Below are 25,525 nucleotides of genomic sequence, written 5' to 3'. Positions count from 1 at the left end.
TGGAGTGATCTTTCTCTAAATATACCTTTTAAAACATGAAAACTACAAGTGTTTAGGCTTACCTTATTCCAAAACGCGGTTGTTGTAGTCCGTCCTTGCCGATCCGGATGAGCTCCTCCTTCAAGTCAATTCCTGCAACCACAAACAATCAAACAATTACCAAGCACTTGCATTTCATATAATAAAACATATATTTAACATGCAGACCAAGGAACACATGAAATAACTCATTAACACAAGCTATTGAGAAAAATAAACCAGTTTGTATTAATAACGAAACAAAGAAACTCTTACAACCTGGCCTTGGTGTTGTGCAAGTTTCTCCGAGGGTCCATCAAGGGTTTTCCTCTACTTTGACAAAGCTCACCCACTTCCAAGTAGAATCAAGCAAAGACAATCTCTCCTCACAAGGTTCTAAATGGGAGTCCTAATTCCTGCAGCATTTACCCAAAGAAAATGTATAGCTCCAACCTCTCCTCCCTCTGGCTCAATGTCTTTATTTATAGTGCTGTAAAGAGGTTATTCAGGTCCACCATCAATGGGATAATCCCCCTCTTTGGGTGGGATAGCTCCCTTATTGATGGGATAAGTTCCCCTTAATAGAGATACATGAACCAACTGGAGGCGCATCCAATTCATCAAACCGACCTCTAGAAAGTTCTAGAAGTAACCACAAGTAACTTTTTTAAGATGAAACTCGCGCATTTTGCCTTTTACAGAAGGACGCACCTGTCCCTTAACATACAGAGCGTCCACGGACGCAGCTTTTGTGAACATGGTCAGCGTCCCCGCAGGTAAGGCTAGAGAGAACCTGCGACCCCAGAGATAAACATATTTTTGACAAGACTTTCTCTCTTCTTTGAGTTTGAGATGGATAGCAGAGGCATAAGACTTGCCTAAGAGGGTAGCATGACTGTTGATTTGAGCCATACTAACTGTAAGTGGTCATGGTGACATTTTTTAGTGTAACAGATTGCCCCCTAAAGTGCGAAGCCTGAAATAGATTAGGGTTTTGTAATTCTAGGAAGGGTGAAGCGCTTTATCATTTCAAGGATTGTCTTGTGGATGACCTGGTTGGAACCTGCAATTTTCAACACAAAATACATGTATAAGATTACATCATCACTGAGGTAGGCATTCCCATACTCAGATTCAAAACTTTAACTAAAGGACTAACTACTCTGATACAGGAATGATCTTGCAGTACATCATTTTTATAGACTTTTGTAGACACAGTATGGACGCAGCCATCTGTTTATGATTAGTCTACATAGATAATGAATACAAAACTCCTCGCAGCCTGGATGGTAGAAACTAGATCCAGGGTCTTCACTTCTACTTCCCGAATTGGTACGATTCTAGCCATGTGATTAAATGATTCGATGTCGAACATGTTAGAAACCACTTGATTACCAGTCGATGATGCAAACTGTTAACAAGCGTGAGAGAAACTACCAGTAATGTCAATGGTTCTCAAAGTACCAAGCACAACCCGTGAAATGTGAATAGATTTTTTGATGTCGAACACTTCACGGAATCCTTTGATCGAAAGTCGATGATGTAAACTGACGTCAAAGGCGAGAAACCTGCCATTGATGCATGCAGACTTCAAGGTACTGTCGATTCCTAAGTCATCTTTCTAGATAATGTGTCGATGTCGATAGAAAGCGACCCGTTGCAGGCAAGCCCGCAACACGAAATCATTGTTCAAGTTGAAGAAATGTTGCTGTAAGGACTGACTCAGGGATGGTCAAATGGATGACAAGTATTTTGCAGATGAAAGTTTTTGCTTGCAGACCTCTTGAACACATAACGACACAACAGATGGCTTGGTGACGAATAACTCAAAGTTAATCCCCGAAACCCGGTTAAAGACTTTCAAAGTGGTTTGGTCAACGATTTCCCAACCCAGGTGAATGAAAAGTGTCGTGTTCAAGAGTGGTAATAAAGTTTCTTTTAAGACAAAAGGTGACAAACAGGTTCATTCTTCTCTCTTTTCCCCCACCATTTCTGGCAAGTACCTCTTTATTTTTAACAAGCTTGAGGAGGATAACATATGCTTGATTATAAGCTCATCCTTCGGACGAGTCCAACCTAGTTTAAATTCGAACCCTAGGAAGGAGTGGTTCGTTCCTGTTTGTAATTGAACAGGTCCTTTACTGTAAAAGTTTAACGAGTCCAGTATAGGAGAAACTCGGCGTTTTTCAATTTTAGAGAGTCTGAAAAAACAAAAGGAGACTCCACGTTGAACTTTTTCGTATATTTGTGTCCCTCAAGCCCGAAAAAGTATAAAATAATACCTGGGGGAACCGCTTGATCTTGCGACCAAGGAGTACTTTCATAATAGTGTCGTTGACCTGAAAAGTAAAAAGCGATCAAGGACACGTCGTTTTATTTCCTTATCGAGTTTGAAACGACAAAAACCCGGCAATCTTTTCCTGATTTTGCGGTCAGAAAAGAGCTATAAGGGGACCATCTTTTAGTTCCGTTTTAACGAGTGTAAAAGAAACGCTCAGCAATCTTTTCATGTTTTAAGAGTCAGAAAAGGGCTTAAAAAATGACTCTGAGGTTTCACTTTTTCGTAAGTTTTAACGAGTTCGAAAAAGGGATAAAAATGTACTCATGGTTTTCACTTTTTCGTAAATTTTAATGAGTTCGAAAAAATGATAAAAAAAATATACTCATATGGCCGACTTTCAATTTAATTTACGAGCAGGAAAAGACGGAAAGAACTCGGCATTTTCATTTGTTTTACGAGAATGAAAGATAGCAAAATAACCTCGGTATTTTCATGAGTTTAACGAGTCTTGAAAATAACTGAAATTGACTCGAGATAGGTTTCATTTTTACAAAAGCTTGAAACAGACAAAAACTATGCTTCAAAGTAGTTTCATTTTTACACAAGCTTGAAACAGAGATAAAACTATGCTTGATGCCCCCTAAGCATAACTACTAGAGCGCATGCCCCCCAGCTTCATTTCATTCAACCAGTTGGATGAAATGAAGGTTTGAGTTACGAGATTATTTGAAAGACTTGACCTAAAACTGTAAGAAAATTATGCAAAACACCGAAACAACTAACCTAAATATACAACTTAACATTTACGAGATCTAGTCAATCTCTCGACTCAAGTAGAAGAGGATTTGTTTCATTTTTTAAACGAGCTTGACACAGGAAAAGAACTATGCTCGGATTCGGTTTCATGTTTACACAAGCTTGAAACGAAAAACTATGCTTGTTACAAGTTCACATGCCCCCGGCATAATGATGCAAATCAAGGTACATGCCCCCCAAGCTTCATTGCATTCAATGAGGTGGATGGAATGAAGCTTTACTTTCAAAATCTTGGAAAGAGTCGTGGGAGTTGTTTCATTTTTTAGTGAGCTTGACACAAGACAAGGAACTATGCTCATAACTACTTTCTACAATCTACCTAACAAAAAACTATACTCTAAAAAACCTTGATTCATTTTTTAACGAGCTTGACACAAGACAAGGAACTGTGCTCTAAAAACCTTGATTCATTTTTTAATGAGCTTGACACAAGACAAGGAACTATGCTCTAAAAAACCTTGATTCATTTTGGTGAGTTAAATGTAAGGGTCAGGGTAATGACAAGGACCACTGCCCAGTGTTCGCGAATTACCTCGTGGGAGGAGGACCGATGCCGTTAAGACCGAAGGCACAAGCAGGACCTAGCGTAGTGCCTGCTTTGTGGTGCGTAATTTGTCAAATAGGAGGAAAGCATGCTATGGACCACTGCCATTTGTTACAGAAGTGCACACAAAATTCGCAATAGTTGTTTTGTAATTTTTGTAGATCGGTTGGACACGATGAGAACACTTGTAGAAGCTATGAGCTGATGATGGATAGAACTTCCAACTACAGGGTTCAGGCCGAAACACAGCCCCTTGACTAGAATTCACGAGTGGCGCAAACTGGATTTCAGGGGCATGGGCGAGGCCGAGGTGGAGGAGGATCTGGAAGAGGTTGCAGATAGCTGATATGTTACAGTTGCGGAGGGTCAGGACATTATGCTTGTGATTGTATGAATCCAATGCGTCCATCATGTATGTATTGTACCTTATTTGATCATGAGACAGAGGATTGTCCTACGCTGATAGTTAGGATGCGTGACAAGGGAGCGCTACAACCTCCCCTGACTCAGAACCTACAGATGATGAGGTCTAAGTTGCGCGAGGAAGATCCAAATGTGAACATTGTGCTCTGAAGTGGAATTACGATGGGAGATGATAAAAGCAAACAACCCGAAGATAGTACTTGGGTTCGTAAGGCTCCGACGAAAGAAGAAGAGTTTGATTTGGAGTGTGCTAAGGAAACCTTCATGGAAGCTAAGGAGAGCTTCATTGATGCCTCCACTTCAGCAAGAAAAGATAGATCGAAGCCGGAAATGGACCCATCTATGCTTACGACGTTCTTAGAAACATGCATGAAGCTACTACATGATAGTAAGGCTATAAAGGGATTACAGGAACTCATTAATAGATGCATTGGGACTACGCCAGGAGAGCCGCACATAGTCCGGAAGATTGGAAAGAATACGAGGATGGGAAGAGAAATGAGGTTGACCACATAGATTGGAGAATATGAGATGGACTAGGTAATTCTGGATTTAGGATCGGATGCGAATGTTCTGCTAAAGCAGACATGGGAGTGCATGGGAAGGGCTACGCTGCAATGGTATCCTATCTAGCTGCAAATAGTGAACCAACAAAAGATAATACCTATGGGCAGATTGCAGGGAATCACCGTGGATATTGAAGGGGCAAGCATGCTAGCAAACTTTGAAGTGATAGAGATTGTTGATGACAGAAATCCCTACCCTGCACTCTCAGGAATCGATTGGGCCACTGACATGAATGGGGTGATTAATCTGAAGAAGCGTAAGATGATTTTTGAGAAAAAGTCTTTGCACATAGTCATACCTTGGGACCCTGCAGAAGGATCACGCTACATAAAGCCGGTGCACGACTATGAAAGCGACGATGATTTGGACTGCATCTACAAGATAACCGCGCGAGAGAAAGACTGGGTAAATCCCACCGTGGATGGACGAATCACATGGGAGCACAAAATCTCTTGTACATCGGATTCAGATGAAGAGATAGAGCGATGGCAGAACCGGTTACACGAGGTAACCACGTTGAACTGTAACATGATGACAAGATCACTACGATGCATATCAACGAAAATGAGATATTTTCCTACTTATGATGGATTAGGTGAGGTAGATGCTTTCTTGAACAGATTTAAAAGGGAGGTGCTGGAAAAACAACGTTTCAAAGCCTTGAATTGGGTACTGCGCGCTATGCCCATGAGGTGGTGGGGTATGCACGAAGGAAGCTTTGAGGACTAGCGCGAATGTAGGAGAATGATGTGCATGCGTTTTTGGAAGCCTAAGATGCGACTAACAGATAAATACAATGTATGGGATGTTCAACGTGTGCATCTGTCCAGGTGGGTACAGGCATATGATAAACAACCTACGCAGATGCACATGAACTTCGCGTTGAGGAACGCGGTCAATAAGCAGGTGTTGGGGGGGGAATTGCGTGAACGGTTCCTCAAGTTGGAATGACAGAATGTGGAAAGAACGAGTGCGCAGAAGGTTACCCACGCATAAGCATTTAACAAAGTATGCGAAGCACTGAACAAGGTATTTAATGCGTAGTGAAGTGATTGGTACTTGCGCGTACCAATAGTCCTATGGGCTTACCGGGCGACGTGCAAGAAACTAACGAAACATATGCCTTCTAGGTTGGTTTATGAAACAAACATTGAAATACTGATGAAATATATCATGCCTAGTTTGCGCATAACAACGCCTGTGGATATGACAGTTCGCGGAGCCTTGGAATAAGGGATTGCGCAGCTGGATGAAAAAGAACGCTTGGGACCTAATGAAGAGATCCAGCAAGGTGATCTTAGGCTCCAACAACTTATGAAGGAAAAAGTTTGCTTGAGGGAGGAAAGCGCTATGGAAGAAGAAGAAGTCAAAGAGCTGGAGGAAGGAATAAAAAGGGATTTTCTTGATAAAAAGGTTGTGGTGATACAACAGGATTTGCGCGATTACGATGATAAATTTGGGGACTAACACCGAGAGTTGATCAACTTGATGCCTTGGATTAGATCGTATATTACTAGAGGGATCACAACCAGTGACGCGATGCAGGTATTAAAGTTAAAAGGCGAACTTTTCCAGAAAATGTAAGCGGTGGTCAGTCGAAACCATATACAAGTGGCACGTCCACTTGACTAGCAATGTGAAGCACAATATTAGCACTCCAGGTAGTTGAAAGGAGGCACGGGACTATAAACTACTCTACCCGAGAGATATGCGATGTCAAGGCTGTCCGCAGGAGCGAAGTGTCATGGGGTCCGAGAAAGTGACCATTATAGTCACTATTCATGATGTGATGCTTGGTTTGAAACCAAATGGAATGGGCGGCAGGCATTTAAGGTGAGATTTATGGGCAAGATTTGGGAAAATCTACCACCAAGGGAGCATTAATGGACTGGATTTGGGGGGAACGGTCGAAATTGAATTCAAAAGACGCTATAAATTGCAAAGGGAAACCCAACAAACAACACTTGGTCATTCGAGAATTGATTTGTCATGCACCAAGAGTATTTTGAACCGAGACCTGTTTAACTTGTTGAGAGAATTGTTTGAGCACCCGATTGATCAGTTGAGAGATTTCTGGACAAACAAAATGGCAACGTCTGAAGAAGCTAGGGAAATCGGAGAAATGACCACCAAAGAGGCCACGCAGGCCATGATAGTAGAAGATGCCCCTAAGAGCGCTATGATAGTTGCGGAAATCCCTAAATCACCACGCATGCTGAGGCCTAAGAAAGATAAGCAGCCCATGATTCCAGTGCGCGTGTCCCCTCGAAACCTGCTGCGAACTAAATTGACCATGGAAGAAAAGGGGAAAGCAGTTAATTTGGAAACCGATGAGGAGGAGGAAGACCTTGAGGAAATCCTGGTGGAAGAGGAGGAGGACAAAGAAATGGAGGAAGAAACCGAGGGTGCGAACCCTTCGACTAGACTGCCTGCGTATGTTCCTCCATGGAAGGGCAAGGAAAAGGTGCCCAAGGACCTAGATGAGAGAAAGAGCTCTCTGCAGACTCCGCTACTACCTGACGATATCATTTTTGAAGGAGTGCACTTGGGACGGGTGCTGAGTCTGAAGTTTGAAGATTGGGATCTCACGGACCATGAAAAGTTCCCACACTTGGAAACCACGCAGCTCATGAAGCCAAAGAAAAACACTGTGGCGGGAGTTATAGAGTTGGAGCTGCATAAGTGGTTGTGAGGGGTAGAGAAAGCAGGGTTGTTGAACCTGCTCTGGGTGTCGCATTACCATCGTGCCCCAATAACTATCTTTGTCATCAAGCAACTGCTTTTCCTGGTGCATGATGGGTGTTTGTGGCTGGAGGAGCCCATCTCCATCACAGACCACCTGATTTTACTCGACTCCCTTGCAAGGGGGAGGACCTCGCAGATATTCCATAGGGAAAGAGCACCGACTTGGCAATCGCGGAGGCCATGAAGGCCAAATTCAAGCTGGAGAAGAAGAAGAGAGGGTACGCAATCTCGAGTATTAACAATAAGGCAGTGAAAGTTACGACCCAGCTACTGGCTGGCAAAGTTATGTGGAAGTGTCACGCGGATGAGGTGCCCACGCCAGTTATATCACTTGCCGCGCAGTGTGTAGAGGGTGTCCAGTTTAACTGGTCAGAGTACTTGTGCAAGGAATTCCTAGAGAATTTCTGTGAGGCACAGGAACAGGGGAAGACCTTCCACTATGCATGGCTTCTATTGTCCATAGTGTTGGTGGCTGGGGAATTGCCTGAGGACAGCCAATTCCCCCCAATTGAGAGGGATCTCCTGGAGGCCGTGAAGTATGCTTTGTTGTGGGCCACTAAAGACGCGTGCAGGATCCAAGACAGTAAAATATTATGGGTGTTCATGGAGATGAACATCAGAATGGGGATTAACCGCAAGCCGCAGTTATCACCCATTGTCTATAACAGCTTACAAAGCTTTGCGGAGTTTAAGGCAGACTTCCATCACATCTACATCAGGGCACGAAAGGACCCCGCAAAGAAGTGGAATGAACTACCATACCTGGCCATGGATGATGTTATCTTTGATGTTCTTGAGGCGTGGCCACCGGAGTGGCGCGCTCCAACCATCTTCGCGACGAAAACGGAAAAGTCTGCTGCATAGCGGAAGGAGGAGACAAAACTACAGATGGTGCAGTTGGTAGAGAAGAGAAGAAAAGAGGCAACAGCAGCACAAGCACAGGAGGTGCAAGACACTGCGAAGGCCGCAGCAGAAGCACAAAAGGCAACAAAGAAGGAGCGCGAGGGTCAGAAGTCACCTTTACTTGAACAAGAACAAGAGATGGAGAAAGAAACAGAGGAGGGTGGCGCAGACCTACAAATAGCGACGACATAGTTAAAGCGCCAACATCCAAGAGAGCAGGTGGAGCCGCGAAAGAAGTTGAAAGCCTCTAAGACTTCTTTCGACCCGATCACCCTCACTAAGGGAGATCTGCAAAATATAGGGGAAACAGTGTGCAAAGTCACCGTGGAGTCCCTCCAACAGTTGGTACATGAGAATCAGATTGTGTTGGGGGCCCTTCGGGCACAGATTTAGGAGTTGTAGGTGTGCACTCCCTAGGTTGGTACTCTCTCGACTAGCCTCATAGTAGGAACGACTGCAGCTGAGGAAATACTTCACTCCCACACGACCAACACAATAATGCTGCCAAAGGGGGCACTGGTTATAGAAAACGAGGCCAACATGCCTACGGTCAGTGCGTTGAAAGGGGTAGGAATCAACATGGTTGTGCTCCCTCGAGAGACACTCTATGTCCTACAGGACGGAGTGACTACAGAACTACAGGCCAAGGAGGGCCACGCGCTACAGGTGTTAAGTGAACAAAGAATCAACATAGAGAAACTTAGCCTATAGCGTGATGAGGTAGTCACGCAGAACTGACAGATGGTGTAAGTGGTTGAGGAAGCCTGCCAGATGGTCCTTGAGTTGGCCATCCCAGCAGAGGCACCAACAGAGGCCCACATCCAGAGGTTAGCAGCAGGAGTGCATGAGGCACAAGAAGAGATGGCCAAGGTTCAGCTAGAGTTGAACCTTCAGATAGCAGAGTTGTGGTTGAAGGTGCAACCTTCAACTCCTCTAGAGGTAAGGGAACATCGCGTTAGTACCATTACATCGGGGATGGAGGAGATCAACAGTGTAGTGAAGGACTGCACCAAAATGTTGGAAGAATCGTTCGAGGTCCTCACCACTCTACAGGAGGACCTGAACATACAGTGCTTAGAAATAGAGGCACGTGAGCTACAACAACAGTATGACAACGTCAAAGGGACTGCACAGACGGTGGCCCTCACACAGAGGCTCACGTGAATGCAACAGGCAAAAGCGCTTAAGGAGAAAGTAGACGCAGCGCGACACAAAGAAGTGGTTTTGAAGGTGCGTGTCCAACCATGGATCGATGAGGCCTTCGTAATCACAGCAACAATTGAAGGCAAGCTCGCGCAAATGCAGAGGACGTAGGAGAAGATACAAGGAAGCAATTCAGATACCGTGATCTCTAAACAGTGCGTCTAGGAGATACATCGGGCAGCCGCTTAGTGCGTTGTCGACCTTGCAGCAGTCTTAGCGAAGTTGGGAGGTCTCCGCACAAAGATATCCACATTGACAGAGTCACTCAAGGGTGAGTCACGATGTTTGTGTTGGGGGCCTGTTGGGCGTGGGATCCCCCAAGGCAAGTTTTGGGGCTTAAAGCCCAAGTTTTGACTAAGTCTGATGTAAAGACTCTCTGATTTGTGGGCGCGGAACGTGAAGTTGTAATTGAGTCATGGGGTTGTCCGCCCTTACTTTTGTAATGTAGTGTCGGCTTGAGAGTTTGACCCATGGTCTGCAAACCATGGGATTGTATAAATAGAGAGAGGCTCTAAGTGTAAAGAAATCTAATAGGAGATATTGAACAATCTAAGAGAAGATGAAGCCTTGAGTCTAAGTTGAAGTGTAAAGTCGTGTCTTTGGGTCGTAGAGTAGGAGAAGGCTCTGCCACTGAGTGCGCAGAGGCCTAGTAGTCTGTAGCTGAGTGTGCGGACCCTTGCAACTGAGTGCGAAGGACAGGTTGAGTCTATATATATATATATATAACATCTAAGATCATGTCTTGAGTCGGGAATTCCCACGCTCAGTAGCTATGTCAGAGTGATTTCTCAACAAAGAGATATGACGATCATGTCCACCGATAAGCACAATGCGGGATTTGTGTCATAATAAGATCATTTTGATGAGTTGTCTCTGAAAAACAATATACACAAATTAGGAGAGGAAACAAGGATGAGTGATGTAAGCCTCTACCCAAGGTCTTGATTTCTGCTTCACCGTAACAACATAGTTCAATACATGTGAATAAAATCATTGAGGTCGAACATGTATGGAATCATCTGATTACCAGTCAACAATGGAGACTCTTAATAGACGCGAGGATGGCCACCGATAATGGTGATGGTCTCCAAGATGCACAGTACAATCTAACGAGTGTGAGTAATGTTTTTGTCGTCGAACACTCATAGAATCGTTTAACCAGGAGACAATAATGAAAACCCTTGACCAAACGTAAGGTAACTTGCCGCTAATGTCTGCAAGTTCCAAGGCACTGAAGTGTTTATGGGTCTGCTTCCTAGATAGAGTGTTGAATTCGATAGGAAGAGACCCATCGAAAGGTAGGCAATAATGTGTCCTACATCAATCAACACAAAACGGGACAAGAATGATTATTTTTTGAAGAATAGTTTGAGAATTGGTTCAAATCGACAAAGGGCATGGTGGAAGAATATGATTGATGGTTTGATGGAGGAAACAAAAGATAAAGGGTTTCCCTTGAACAATAGAAGGCACAACACAAAGGTTTTATCCATGCAACACTAGACTCATGAACACCAAAGAGTGTTAGGATACAGATGAGCAAGAACATTGGGGTATATAGGCTAAACTCATAGGATGGTAAGGTTCATATTGAGGGGCCGTCACAAAGAAGGTTTTGCTGCGGGGGTGCCATGTTCAAGGGAGTGACTGCTGCCAAAAAAATCATTTCAAAATACCGACAAAGCAATTGTATTTTCCACTTTCCCCATCTGGCTAATTTAATGAGTCCAGACGGGTAAACGTGGTGGTATTTTCATATTTTGAGAGTCTTAAAAGATCGTAAAGAGTGACTCTAGGGTGGTCCCTTTTTCATAGTTTTTAACCGGGTGTGACAAAGGTTTAATAGTATACCCGAAAAGGTTCCTTTTCCGTAAGTTAATCTACTAAGTCTGGATAAAGAGATAAACCTACGTTCAATAGATGTTTGCCTCATTTTGTTACGAGTACGAGGAGACAAAGTAAACTCAATATTCGTTGTGAAATTTTAATGAGTCACGTGACGACAAACTCAATAGATATTCATCAAATTTTAACGAGTCAAATGAAGAAAAATCGAGGTATCTTTTTCATTTTAATGAGCGAGGAAAAAGAGGTAAAAGAACTGCTCATTCCTTCTTCGTAGATTTAACGAGCCCGAAGAATGGAAAAAATCAGGATTTTTCAATTTAAAAGCAAGAAAGAGTCCCAAAAAAGAAAGTGCATGTACCGTTGTTGTAGGAGTTTAACGAGCCCGATGATGAAAACTCGGGGTTTTTTCAATTTTACGAGCGAGAAAAAGTTTCTAAAAAGAATGCTTAGAGCTTATTCTAAGTTTTTAACGAGCCTGAAGAAGTAACTCTGGGTTTTTTCATTTTCATGAGCGAGAAAAAGTCCCTAAAAAGAATGCTCAGACTATCTTTTTTAGTTTAATGAGCTAGAAAAAGAGAGAAAAAGAGTTGCTCACATCTTCTTCATAAGATTTTAACGAGCCTGAAGAAGTAACTCAAGACTTTTTCATTGTCACGAGCGAGAAAAAGTCCCTAAAAAGAATGCTCAGACTATCCTAATTTTCAGTTTAATGAGCTAGAAAAGAGAGAAAAAGAGTTGCTAAGATCTTCTTCATAATATTTTAACGAGCCTGAAGAAGAAACTCGAGGATTTTTCAGTTTCAAGAGCAAGAAAAAGTCCCAAAAAAGAACATGCTCATATCTTCTTTGTAGTAGTTTAACGAGCCCAAAGAAGGAGACTCGATGTTTTTCGGATTAACGAGCAAGAAAAATACCATAAAAAGAATTCTCAATCTTCTTAATGGTAGTTAACGAGCCCGAAGAAGGAGACTCGAGGTTTTTTTGGATTAATGAGCAAGAAAAATACCATAAAAAGAATGATCTATCTTTCTTGATCTCTTGCTTGACAATTGGAGGGTCTATGCCATGAATTTCCTCATAAGACCAAGGGAAAACATCATGGAAGTCCTTAAAAGGGTAGGTGAAGCTCGTAATTTCCTCAAGATTGTAGTGAGCTCCAATTTGAATACTTTCCATGATGCCTATCTTGACTGAAATATCAATGAGAAATGTCTTTGAAAGATTGCCCATGTTCCCTTCTGAATCCAAAGTTTGGATAGTCGTATAAGGTGAGGGAACAATTTCAGGTGTGTTAAAAGATAGGATTTGAATGGGCATCGTGTTCGAATCAGATATCGAAATGCGATGGTGAGAATCCTCCCAAGGTTTCTCTTCTAAACACACGATCTCTCGAATAGCTTCGTCCGAAGGCAGGAGTTGATTGAGGAGATCGTTAGAAGGAACATTTATGGGAGAGGAGGCAGTATCGTTGGTCATGAACAAAGTGACTAGAGATTCAGATGTAGATTGAATGGCTTGGTAGGCCAATTCAGTTGGTGACAACAACATTGTTCTCTGTAAGAGTCAATGTCTGAAGGGGCTAGGAGGATCCAAGGATCGGTCGATTCATGAGGAATAGATGAGACCATAGAGACCGTCTGTGGAACCGCGGGCGGCGGGAGAGGAAAATAACCCATCAAGGAAGAGCCCTTCAATAGACCAGTACCGATACTGACGTAAGAGTCAGGAATACCGCCCACTAAGGGTATAGATCTGCTAGGTAATGGGGAGTAATTTGGGATGCAAAAGGATAGCTGGTCCATTGTGACTATCCTTCCATCCAATGGAAATATGATGATATGAAAGACAATAGACACAATGGAAGTCATGGCATAAGTCCAACTGCAACCCAACAATAGATTGTAGTCGAGTTTTCGATCCATGACTTCGATATCCACCATTATTGTTTTCCCGCTCAAAGTCATGGGGTAGCTGGCAAGGTAACCTTTTGGGATGAAAGTGTGGATGTCAAAATATTTAAGGAATTCGACGGTGGTGAGAGGGTTGGAGAACCTAAAGCGAGCCAACATGTAGCTGACATGATGCAGGTTGAAGCACCTTCATCAATGACAGTTCCATGTACCTCTCTCCCCTTCAAAAATATTTGCACCTGAAATGAAAGCTGGTGTAAAAGGGGAGGTTTACATTTGTCCATGTCGAAAATTGCAAGCATGGAATCCTAAGGGTCGACCCCACCAATTGCCGAAAGTTGAGCTTTCCTTTGTGTTGGAAAAATTTGCAATACTTCGAGTGCTGACATAGCTAACGGTGCTTGTGCCAAATCTTCTGCAATACTGTAGTTCTGGGTAGCGTGTGCATATGTACTATGATTTTTGCGATGAAGTGCCTCTTTTGGGGGGTGAATCACAAGATCAGCAATCAACCTTTCGATATGAAGATCGGTAGGTGGTGGTGGGTTTGGACCTGAGGAGGATTCCTCAGCATGAGCGACTGGAGCTCCATAAGTTTTGGCTCTAGTTTGAAGATCTACCATTTCAAAGGTGTAAATGGTAGATGGTCCTTCACCAGTTGAAGGATGATGCGAACCACCATTTTCCCCTTGTTGGGGTTGGGGTTGGTTTGCAATAAGATGTTGCTGCTGCTGAGCAGGGAAAGGGTTGTTTAGGACCGCGGGGGTCTGACCAATGTCTTTTTGAGAAAGGAAATTTGTGCATTTGTGGAGATGCGAACAACGATGTGTCATATGGTCTTCCACATAGATTTTGCAAGGGAACTCGACAGCTTTTTCCTTTCCACTGTCAGGAGGCACAAAAACTCTCTGCTTTGGGTTGAACTGCTTGGTTGACTGCTCTTTAGAAGGAGCAGTCTTTTTCTTGTTCTTATTGTTCTTACCGTCGGGTTTTTGTGTAGACTACATAGAGTTTATCACAGTGGTAAGAAGAGTAGTTTATTGGGTAGCGGGGTCAACTAACAACTGGGAAATGTGACCATTAATTTGTTTTACAACAGTCCCGGAGGTAGCACCAATAATACCATTAATGTGCACAGTGGGTTGTTGGGTAGCGGGAGCATTGGAGTTTCTAGAGGTATTGGGAATGAAGTCATATAAAGTGCCAGACTGCGAATTTATCAAATATAAGTGTTGGGCATGACGAATGGATTGGTCTTTCGTGACTGCACCACCTAAGGCGACATCTTTAGCGATTTGAGGGAGAAGATATTTGCAGAACCAATCCGCTAATAGATAGTCTGGGAGGGGAGCTTTGACTAGCCTCCGCCTATGTCTCCATTCATGGATGTGATCAGAGATGTGGGTGGCGGTGTCCTGACGTAAAGAAGTAAGGAGTTTTGTCCCAGTTTCATAGCGGATGGGTAGCTGAAAGTGCTTTAAAAATTCCATCGCTAAAGCGCCAAAGGTATTGACTGACGCGCGTGGTAACTCAATGTACCACTTGGCTGCATTTCCAGTAAGGGTGCGGGGAAAGAGCTAAAGCTAATACTATCATCCACCATGGAGTTAGAAACACACCATAAATGATAGGTGGTGATGTGCATACCCGGATCCTCCCCTTTTTTCCCTTTGAACTTTGAGATGTCTGTGGGAATTTTGTGCGGGATTGGAGGCCAAAGTAAGTTGTGATAGATGGGGTCATTGGTAAGTTTGTACAATTAAGGGATGTCAAGCATTGCAAAGCAAGGAAAGGTGTTTGATGCCCTCGAATCTGACCAAGGCGATGACAAATGACTTGAGGATCGTTACGGTCCTCCCATCGTGTTGTTCCCAATATTATACACATGATACGTAGAATAATAATTTCCTTGGGGTACAGTCATATATTGTGGCTATCCATAGGGGTTGTTAGGCTGGGGGATATAATTTCCCCCAGGATAAGGAGTGCCCCCTTGACTCATTTGAGGTTGAGAGTGGGGTGCCCAGATGGATTGAGTGAGACCTTGTTGAGGGATCCCGCTAGCCACATAATTAGCCATATGCCCTTGACTGACACAAGGAGGGTTCATGTCAATCAATGATTGTCCCTGTTGTCCTGTAAACAGAGGGGGAATTGTAACATTCCCAGCCGAATGGTGCCCCCAAGCATCTGAACCTGGGGGTTGGAACTAAACAATGGATTCCAACTAAAAGGGTTGTTGAAGGTGATGAGCCTCGATATTGCAACAAGAATGCTGCAACTCCCGAGGCTATCGACTTTAATTATCAATCTGGGGGTTTGTACAAACTTAAAAGGTATTGACACCATATGTGCAACATGCAATGTGTCCTTCCTTTGCTATCATAATGTAATGGAGTGCATGTACTAAAGTCAAATCCTAAACTAATTGCAGAAAATGAAATGTTCGAAATGGAAACTTAACCTATTGCAAGAAAGAAAGTACAAGGAAAGAGAATGAAATCAAATGCTAAAACACACCATTTTCTAACTAACTGTGAAGAGGCTTTGCTTCAAAAGAATGCTAAGTTAACATGTATGCAATCCTACTATCCTAAGCATGCAGATTCAAACCATCAAACCTTCTACTGTTGTGCATGTAAATAAATAAAATAAATTTGTTTTCTTTTTTGTCTTTTTTCATGTGAGAGTGTGAAAGCTAATCTCTTTTGGTGATGTGGCAGGTGGCTTGGAGATGACGGTGAATGGTCAGAATGTTTGGGAGACAAGTAGGGACCTTTTTCTAGCTTCCTAGAGGATTTTTCCTCAATTTGGACTCAAAACAGGTTTTTCTACAGGATGTTATAGTGATTTCCTACAGGATCCCCTGATTTCCTACTGGATGTACAAATTTAATACAATTCATCGAATGACCAAGAAATTAAAATCCAAATTGGATGGGAAAAATTTTGGTATTAACTAGGATGTCTTAGGTCCCCATTCCAAGTGGAATCACTCAAAAATATCTCTGTTAACCCATGCAAAAAAATATAAAAACATTACTAGTCAAAAATCTATATATTCGAGAACTAGTGAGCTAATAATTCTAAAATATGGCCAACCAAATCAAGTGCAATGCAATGGGGTAATTTTTGTTATGAACTAGAATTTTTTTGTGATGTAATGCAAGTGGAATCAATTCAATTGAAGCTCGTTAGCATGCTCTAAAAAATAGCAGAAATTTACTGTTCTTTGCTAAAAAGGAGGTCCAACAATCTAGATTTAGGAATAAGAAGACTAATCCAAGAAACTCAATGATTATTATGAAATTCCAAAGATTTTCCAAGGATGAAATAATGCTTGTGATCCTACAAAATAACTTATATCAACCATTTAACTCAATTCTACAACAAGAAATTATTAATCCTAAATGCAGAAATAGAAAGGAATAAAAACTAGAGATGCATGTGAATAAGCAATGAAAAGAAGGAAATAAAATGATACAAAAAGGGCTCTGAGGCTCCTGGAATGGCCAAGCCCAAGTAAAATCAGAGTGTTATGGAGAAGAACAAGATTTAGAAGCTGAACATGACATCAATCTTCATTCTTTTCATCAATGGAATTACATCCCTGCAAGAAAATACAATGGAGCTGCAAAAATACAAGCTCTCTACATCATAACACTAATGAAAATCTCCCTATAGGAAAATTCGACTTGGTACTTATACAAAATGATTAGGAATCATTCCCCATGAATGGAGGAAGCTTTCCCCACCAAAATACCTTGATTAGTGGATCTAGTCTCCAATACTAGGAATTTGCATTAAATGGTAGGGAACACATTCCTAGATTTTCTCAATCATTCCCTAAAGGAAAATTCGACTTGGTACTTGTACAAAATGATTAAGAATCATTCCCCATGGATTGAGGAAGCTTTCCCCACCGAAATCCCTTGATTAGTGGATCTACTCCCTTGATTGGTGGATTTAATCCCTTGATTAGTGGAACACATTCCTAAATTTTCTCAATCATTGGAGTTCCACAATTTGTGCCATAATTCCATAATATCTTGTTGACTGATTATTTATTATTGATCCTCTAGTAGTGGGGAACAAGTTCCTAAATTATCTCCTCCTCCAACTCTTCATAATCTGCCCAATGTTCTCATAATATTCCACAAAAAATAAATAATATTAGGCACAAATATTCAATTATTCATAAACCTTCCTAATGAATATATTAAAGTTAAAATAAATTACCTAATGCAAAAAGAGAGGTTTAATGTGCTGAAGGATGGTCATAGTGCTTAATTTATGTTTTAAATTAGAGGAATGAGCCTTAATTTATGTCTAATTTAGAGGCCCATCAGAAGGGACCTACGCTAACCATTCTATATGGAGCGCTATAAGGAGTGCTATATGTAGCACTTGTCTAATGTTTGAGAGCTGACACAAAAGGGGCAGAAATCGGTATGTACTAGGTTCCACTCGCGTTTGGTTTCACTCTAGGGTTCGAACCTGGGAAAATTGGGATAATAGGGTTTGCCATTAGAGGTGTAGTACCGACTGTCGACTGGGAAGCAGACGTGGACCAAAAGTGTCCTCAAAAGCCCTTGACCCGTTAGTCATCGATGGGATGGTAGGTATAGGTTCAACGGAAGACACAGAAGGTACAGGTGCACTGGAATCAAGAGTGGTCCCAACGGATTCGTGATTGGAGGATTATATGGAGGAATGAAACCTTCAGTGAAGAAATATTTTGGTAAACTTGAGTCGTTGAATGTCCATATTGATTCAGTGTGAGATCTTGGAGACTGATTACCCGAAGATGGGTAATCCGGTTCACTAGGGCTCGACGGATCCTCCACAGTGAGTGGGGGAAGACCTAGTAGCTGTCTAGATTGACAACGAGGGTCGGATGTAGCCATAGTGACCGATAAATTTTATCAATAGATTTTACAGTGATGTTTATTAAAGTCTCGATGAAAACAAACTGGCACCTAAAAAATAAAAAATACTCTAAAGAAATCAATCAACAAGCAGAGGATATGACCTTGTTTGATAACTAACGTTTGCTGGAGATGAAACCCAGTATCACAATGGATAAAAGAGAGGGTTGGCCAAATTTACAGTTATGATTACTCTTGAGCTTCGCCCGAAGCTCAGATTAAGGGGTCAATTACTCTTGTGAAGATGAGCACCCTCTAAAAAACTGAAGACATAATACGTTTGTCTGTGTTAGGTACCAGGGCAGGAGGCCCCAGTCACCTTGTGTTCGTCCCTAAAAAGTATGGCCACTATAGTTACCTCAAATCACACACTACGGGGGGGGACATAGTCATAGACAATACATTGTGTGGGTAGGATACCTGAGTCCCTTACTCAACTTCGATACCCCCAAAGGGATCCCCGATACATAGAATACCCAAAGGAGATGCAAGAGAAGGTGGGCTACCTTCATTTATAGTCCGATGTTGTCTTGTATTTAGCTCCACTTTTATTGGAGTGGTCTCATATAGTATGAGTGTAGAAGGATTTCCCTCGTTAACGACACTAGTTTTGGTGTGTGATCCTGGGCAGTTAACTCACAACTGCCTAACCCAAGATCCTAGCCTAAACTAATATGTGTTTACTCAAAAAGAGTTGTTGATTGATTTTATTATGTAAATTTTAAATGTACTTTTTTAAAGTATTCGATGGGGGTGTTGACGTATGAAGTTATGTGGGACTCTGACTCAAATCATGCAAAAACAATGCTTTAAATTTCACTTTCGATGAATAAGTTGCTTCTACAAGGAGGGAGTCATTTATAAGTCAAAATATATACCATGCATCCAGTACAGTAAAACACAAGCACAACCGACAGAACTACAATGCTCTCTAACAACTTTTGAAACCAAATAAATGCAGATCTAACCAACTAAGCAGAAAACAATAATTTTTTTTGTTGTATTTTTCTTTTTTATGAAAAAATTTAAGCAGTAAAGCTATTTCCCTAAGAGAAAAAAATTGTTCAGGAGACAGATATCAATCAAACATGCACAACTGTAGATCCCTGACTAATCTACAAGAAAATTTCCCAACCCATGAGGTCATAGAGCTCGCTGCTTATCAAGAAATGGCTAGCAAACGCATTGTAATAGAGGGTACAAAGAGATAGTGACTGCACTAATGCTTTGTGTGCAAGGCCACATTTCTTTATAAAGCATTGTTTACATTAGCGGGGCACATTAGTGAGGAAATAGGCTTAAAAAAGAAGGTTGTGGGGATCATATCTAGGGGATCAAGAAGTACAAGAAGGCCTGGAAGAAAGAGAGATCTAGGAACTTTCCAGGAGAAAACCGAGAACTAAGTGTAGTCACTAGCGGAGTCACCGATTCTTGTATAGGGATTAATGCATGGGTGTTTGGTGATGGAGATCCCCTCAAGGATCTTCCCGGGATCCTTGGCAGATAGTTAGATTAGCTGCAGCTGGCCCAAAGATACATACACATATCCATATTAATGAAATGAGAATTGAAGTAGGAAGAAGGATGGTTACCTCAGGTCTTGTTGTGGTGTTGCTAGAGAGTGCAAAGTAGTGGAGTGAAAGACCCCTCTGCTAGCTCCAAGATCAATACCTGCACATAAACAAGACAAGGCGTAATATCACAACATATAAATTCAACAATCAATGCATTAATACATAGGGATATCTAACTGCATATATTTAAGCAACTCATAATCATTAACGTTGCATAAACATGTAAATGAATCACAATACCAATGCCATGGAGTGGAAAACACAATTGTAGGTCTATATTAATGATAGAAAATAGTGATTACAACCATCAGTTGCATCAACCTTCCCTTACTCCTCCAGCTTCTCTCTCTCTCTTTGTAACTTGTTGAAGAGTTGATGTCTAATACTAGCTTCGACAGTCAATAGGAAAGTCTTTCAAATGTTTCGACCTCTTTCACAATGGACCTAGCCTCAAATATATAGCATGAGAGGATAATCATTTCCAAATCCTTCATGAGTTCCTTTGGGAAAAAGTAGAGATGTTTCCATGCTTTTGTGCTCTTTCCCTGTTTTTAGACTCCATTAGGAATAGTAATTCCTCCAAACAGGTTGAATCTGGATGTTTCCCTACTTTTATGAGCTAAGATAGGAGTGAATATAGGGATATTTCTCAGTCAAATTTCTCCTTTGACCCATAGAAAAGCACTTAAGTTGACTAACTCTCTTCCCAAGGCAATAGATAGAGTTACCCTAGGTACTAACGCACCTGATGCATGGCTAGGAAGCTTTATAAAGCAGGTTGCTAGTTCCTAGAGAGCGTTAGCTTGACAAATAGGCCTGTGAACTTGGTCAGTCTTTCAGTGATCTTGCCCTTATCCTCTTAGCTGATGAGGAGGTCATTTTCCTGTATAACATTCACTCATGGATGTATACATATATCAATATGAAGATCTTGTTTATGAAGACATGAGTGAAGATGCAACTTTTATGTTGCAACAATAATGAAGATCTCAGTGATGCAGTGGTGATCTCAACAGTGACAAAGAAGAGGATTGGTGTCTTGGTCTTGGAGTGGCGTAGAAGGTCAAGAGTCATGGTCTTGGTATTCGTCAATTGGAATCTCTATAAGAAGAATTTTGTGTGGGTTTTCTTCTCCAAGAGGGAGAGGTTTTGGCCTTGACAAATAGCCAACATTGTGTGTTCTTGTCTCCTTGTTTTGGTATCGATTTGATGAACTAAGAAGACACACTATAATAATAAAAAGTGAAGACTATGCTAAGAAGAAAAGTTAAAACACCTCACAAATAGTTATCAAGCTAAGAAGAATCACCTTAATTTTAATTTCCAACAAGAAGTGCTCAAGCAATCATAATGCCAACAATGAACTATTACAAGCATGATAGATGTTGTCCCTGAACCTATGCCAAATTCTCACCACAAACTTTGATCACATCCATCTCATCAACTATAAAATGTAACAAAGCAACATTTCAACAACAACAATACAAGATCAACTCATAAACTTATCACTAATCAATCATCATTTCTAAGTAGCATAAGGGCAATATTAATAGTCTGCAACAATTCAATATTAGAACCAAAAAGCCAATAATAATAGATGAAATCATATGTCAGATGTTGTCCTAGAACCTGCGCCAAATTCTCACCACCAACTTTTATCACATCCATCTCATCAACTAGAAAATTTAACAAAGCACCATTTTAGCAACAACAATACAAGATCCAAGCTCATAACCTTATCACTAATCAATCATCATTTCTAAGTAGGATAAGGGCAATATTAATAGTCTGCAACAAGTCAATATTAGAACCAGAAATCCAATAATAACAAATGAAAGCATATGAGAAGCTCCCCCTCAATCTGTGCCACTTCTGTTTCATTTCTAAGAAGCATACACGACCGTATCGATCTAAAACCACGTATACACATGTCTGCCTTTCATAAGATGCATGTGTAGAATGTAAATTGCTGGTGATTATAGCCACAACTCCCGTTGAAAATGTCATGCCTGTTTAGAACAATTAGCAGATAGAAGAGGCAGGAATCATGCCTAATTTTTGTCTGAAATATTCAAAGGAATCACGTGGAAGAGGCTTGGTAAATAAATTTGAAACTTGTTTCGTTGAAGGAGCATATTCCAACTTGAATTTTTGTTCAAGCACTTTTTCTCTAAGAAAATGGTATTTTTAGAGATACTTATGGTACTAGTGTTGTCACAAATAATAGGTATAGATTGAGGGAAAGTGACTTGAATGTCTTTCAATGTTTGGATCATTCATAGAAGTTGAGTAAAAAAAGAGGCAACATCCACATATTCTTCTTCAACAATTGATTAAACAATAGAACTTTGTTTCTTAATGAACCAAGAAACTAAACTAGGACCCAAATAGAATGCTCCTCCACTAGTAGTTTTGCGGGTATCAACATTACCTGCCCAATCTGAATCTGTGTAAGTGTGAAGTGAAAAGTATGTGTTTTTGGGATACCATAGACCAAAATCTTTAGTGCCTTGCAGATACTTAAATATCTTCTTGACTGCTTGGAGATGAGTTTCCTTAGGATTTGCTTGAAATCGTCCAACTATCCCAACTGCATGCATAATGTCTGGTCTTGTACATGTAATATAGATCAAACTACCAATCATAGATCTGTATTCAGATTGATTAATTAAAGGATAATCATCATTTTGGCTTAGATTACACTCTGTTACCATTGTTTTGCATACATGTTTGCAATCTTCCATTCCACATTTCTTCATAATTTTCTTGAGATACTTTGTTTGAGAGAGAAATATACCACTTTTAGTTGGATGAACTTGAATACCAAGAAAGAATGTTAGTTCACCAGTTAAAGCCATTTCAAATTCCTGCTGCATAGTTGAAGCAAATCCTTGACTCATAGATTCAACATTGCTTCCAAATATGATGCCATCTACATAAACCACTACTACTAAAAGTTTGTCTTTGTCAAATTTGATATACAAATTGCTATCTGCAGATCCTTTCTTAAACCCTTGTTGTTGAAGATACCTGTAAAGAAGATAATACCATACTTGAGGAGCTTGTTTTAACCCATACAATGCCTTCTTAAGTTTGCAAAAAAGATTTTTATCATTACCAAATATGAATCCTTCAGGTTGTTCAATATGAAAATTTTCTTTTAGATCCCCATTTAAAAATGTGGATTTAACATCCATTTGATATACCTTAAAGTTATGAAAGATGGAAAATGCAAGGAACATTCTTATGGCTTCAAGTCTAGCTGTTGAAGCCCAAAATTGTCTTTTTTGACCAACTTCTTACACTCCATCCTCATTCTTTTTGAATCTAATAACTTTAATCGAGCATCAATGTACAAGTTTCATGGAAATAATAGATACTTAAACATCTTTTATTTCATAAGTTTCATTGTTATTTATTATTTAACTTAATATTTGCATGAGCTACTGAATTTCACCAATTGTGCAACTAATGACTGATTCTGCAACAAAGACGAAGGTTCGATACGTTCCAAAACCCCAGCTGAGGAACAAGACACATGGGTAGGTGGCTAATAACTGGCACAATGATATTTACCTATCTTCATGGTCTAGATCGATGATGAGAACACCACATAGGCCCAGTCAATGTGGAAGTCAACCAACGAAGAAGGAGCCAAAGGCGAACCAGGTGAGCGAGGAAATTAATTGAAGCAGATATTTAGCCTCATGATTTGCTTCTCTGATAGAAAATCATGAGGAAATCATGAGATATTATCCTCTTATGTTATTTTTATTCTTTGTCTAGTAGTATAGGCTCATAAATCTCTAAACAATTATTTGATGGAGGTTATAAATCTACCTCTTGGCATGACAAACATAGTCTTGAATATTATTTTGAAAACTCTATTTTACAATTATAAAAACTTTGTTTTGTTTGATACCCTTGTTGTGCGTTTCCTCGATGCGTATATAGTCCTTTGAAGAGTCGTGTTGTTTCCTACATCTCATAGGAAGGCCCCATGGAGTTGTAAGGTTTTATTGTTTTCAATTAACATTTCAATTCTGCATTTTATATCGTGTTTAATTCGTTCATCTAACTGTCTAGTTCGATTGCTAGTGAATACTTTTAATAGTGATCATAGAGTTCATAACAAAGCATATTTTGTTTAATCATTTTGCTGTAGGATGAATGAGTGAAGCCAAGATCTCTTGTGCACATGATAAGTAGTATAGCAGAGTGTGGATTGATTTATGATTTATAGTATAGTTTGAGTTTGGTGAAGAGGATTTCAATTTCCAATTAGTGGTTTTTTTTTTTTTTTTTCCAGAGTGATTTAGATTTAGTTTCATTATTTAGTTGAGTAAGTGATATTTATTTTTGAAAAGTGTGATCTTTCTTTTGAGCAAGTGTGATAATCCTAGTTTCATATTTCTTTCAAGCAAGTGTGATCTTTCTTTCAAGTAAAGTGTGATATTTCATTTAAGAAAGTGCAATAATTTTGATTTCATTTTTGTTAAAGAGTGACATATTTAATTTTATGTAAGAATGATGAAAACATGTGCATCTTGATATCTCAATTTAATCTAGGAATTGCTTGAATAATCAGGACTTCTAGTACATATAATACACATACACTTCATCAGTATACTAGCCCTGGTTGATAATTTATGTAGTAATTTAACATCAATTAAATTACCAAATGTTTTGGCACCGTTGCCGGGGATTGAACTCGGGTCACCCGCGTGACAAGAAAGAATACTCACCACTATACTACAACGACCTTGTAGTGCCACACCATCCACCCAAAATCATATTCCATCAATTGCAGGCAAACATAGACTTCCTAAGGTACTTATATTTGAAATCCAACCTAAAGATTCACCAACTTCCTCTGCTGAAGCTGAAGTATAAGAAGAAGATCCTACATCCCCAACAGAGGGAGTAATTTTTCTATCTTCAGTTGGAGAACAACTTCTAGGAAAAAAACTAGAAATCCCTAGTGAAGAGGAAGAAGAAGAAACCTATTTTAACATTCCATTGATAGAAGAACCAAAGGAGCTAGAGGAGGAACTAGAAAACCCAATTTTGTAACCTTATATTAGCTCTAAGGGATCTACAATGGAAGGAGAAGGGGAAGGAGAAGTACATAATGTGAATGGTGAACAACCTAGGATTGGAGGTGGAAGAGGAGGAAATTGAGGAGGTGGAAAAGGTGGAGGAAGAGGAAGAGGAGGTAGTAGAGGAGATCTAAAACCTTTTGGATTTCCCATCTTTGATGAAGATACCACAACCATAATGAAAATTATCTCACCCTCTATCCTCCCTAATTTCCATGGATTAAGAAATGAGGATCCTGGAACATTTCTCTTTGATTTTGAAGTCTTGTGTAGATCCTATGACTACTTGCTTGATACTCAAAAGTTGAAATTGTTTCTAGCCACTCTTAAGGATGCAACATTAAAATGGTTTATGGGCTTAGGAGTACATTCTATAAGAACATGGGAACAAATGAAAACTGCATTCTTAGAAAAATACAAGGATTATTGTATGTCCCATAACCTTAAAGATAAATTCTTTAAAATGATGCAAGAAGAAGATGAAACTATTGAATATTTCATTGAGCGATTTGCTTATAATGTAAAAAGGGCTAAAATGCATAATCTAGATGAATAAAATTTGAAAGCTCTCTTGCTGAAATATATCAGAGATGAGTGGATAGATCTTCTCAATTTGATGGGTAAAGGAGATATTTCTCAGTTATCATTTGGAGATATTTGTGAGTTAT

This window comes from Pinus tabuliformis, chromosome Q, assembly GCF_031772625.1.
Source record: "Pinus tabuliformis cultivar Carrire ecotype Pingquan chromosome Q, CPIR1, whole genome shotgun sequence".
Classification (NCBI taxonomy): domain Eukaryota; kingdom Viridiplantae; phylum Streptophyta; class Pinopsida; order Pinales; family Pinaceae; genus Pinus; species Pinus tabuliformis.
The sequence above is the reverse complement of the archived record's forward strand: the minus strand, read 5'-3'. Positions refer to the sequence as shown.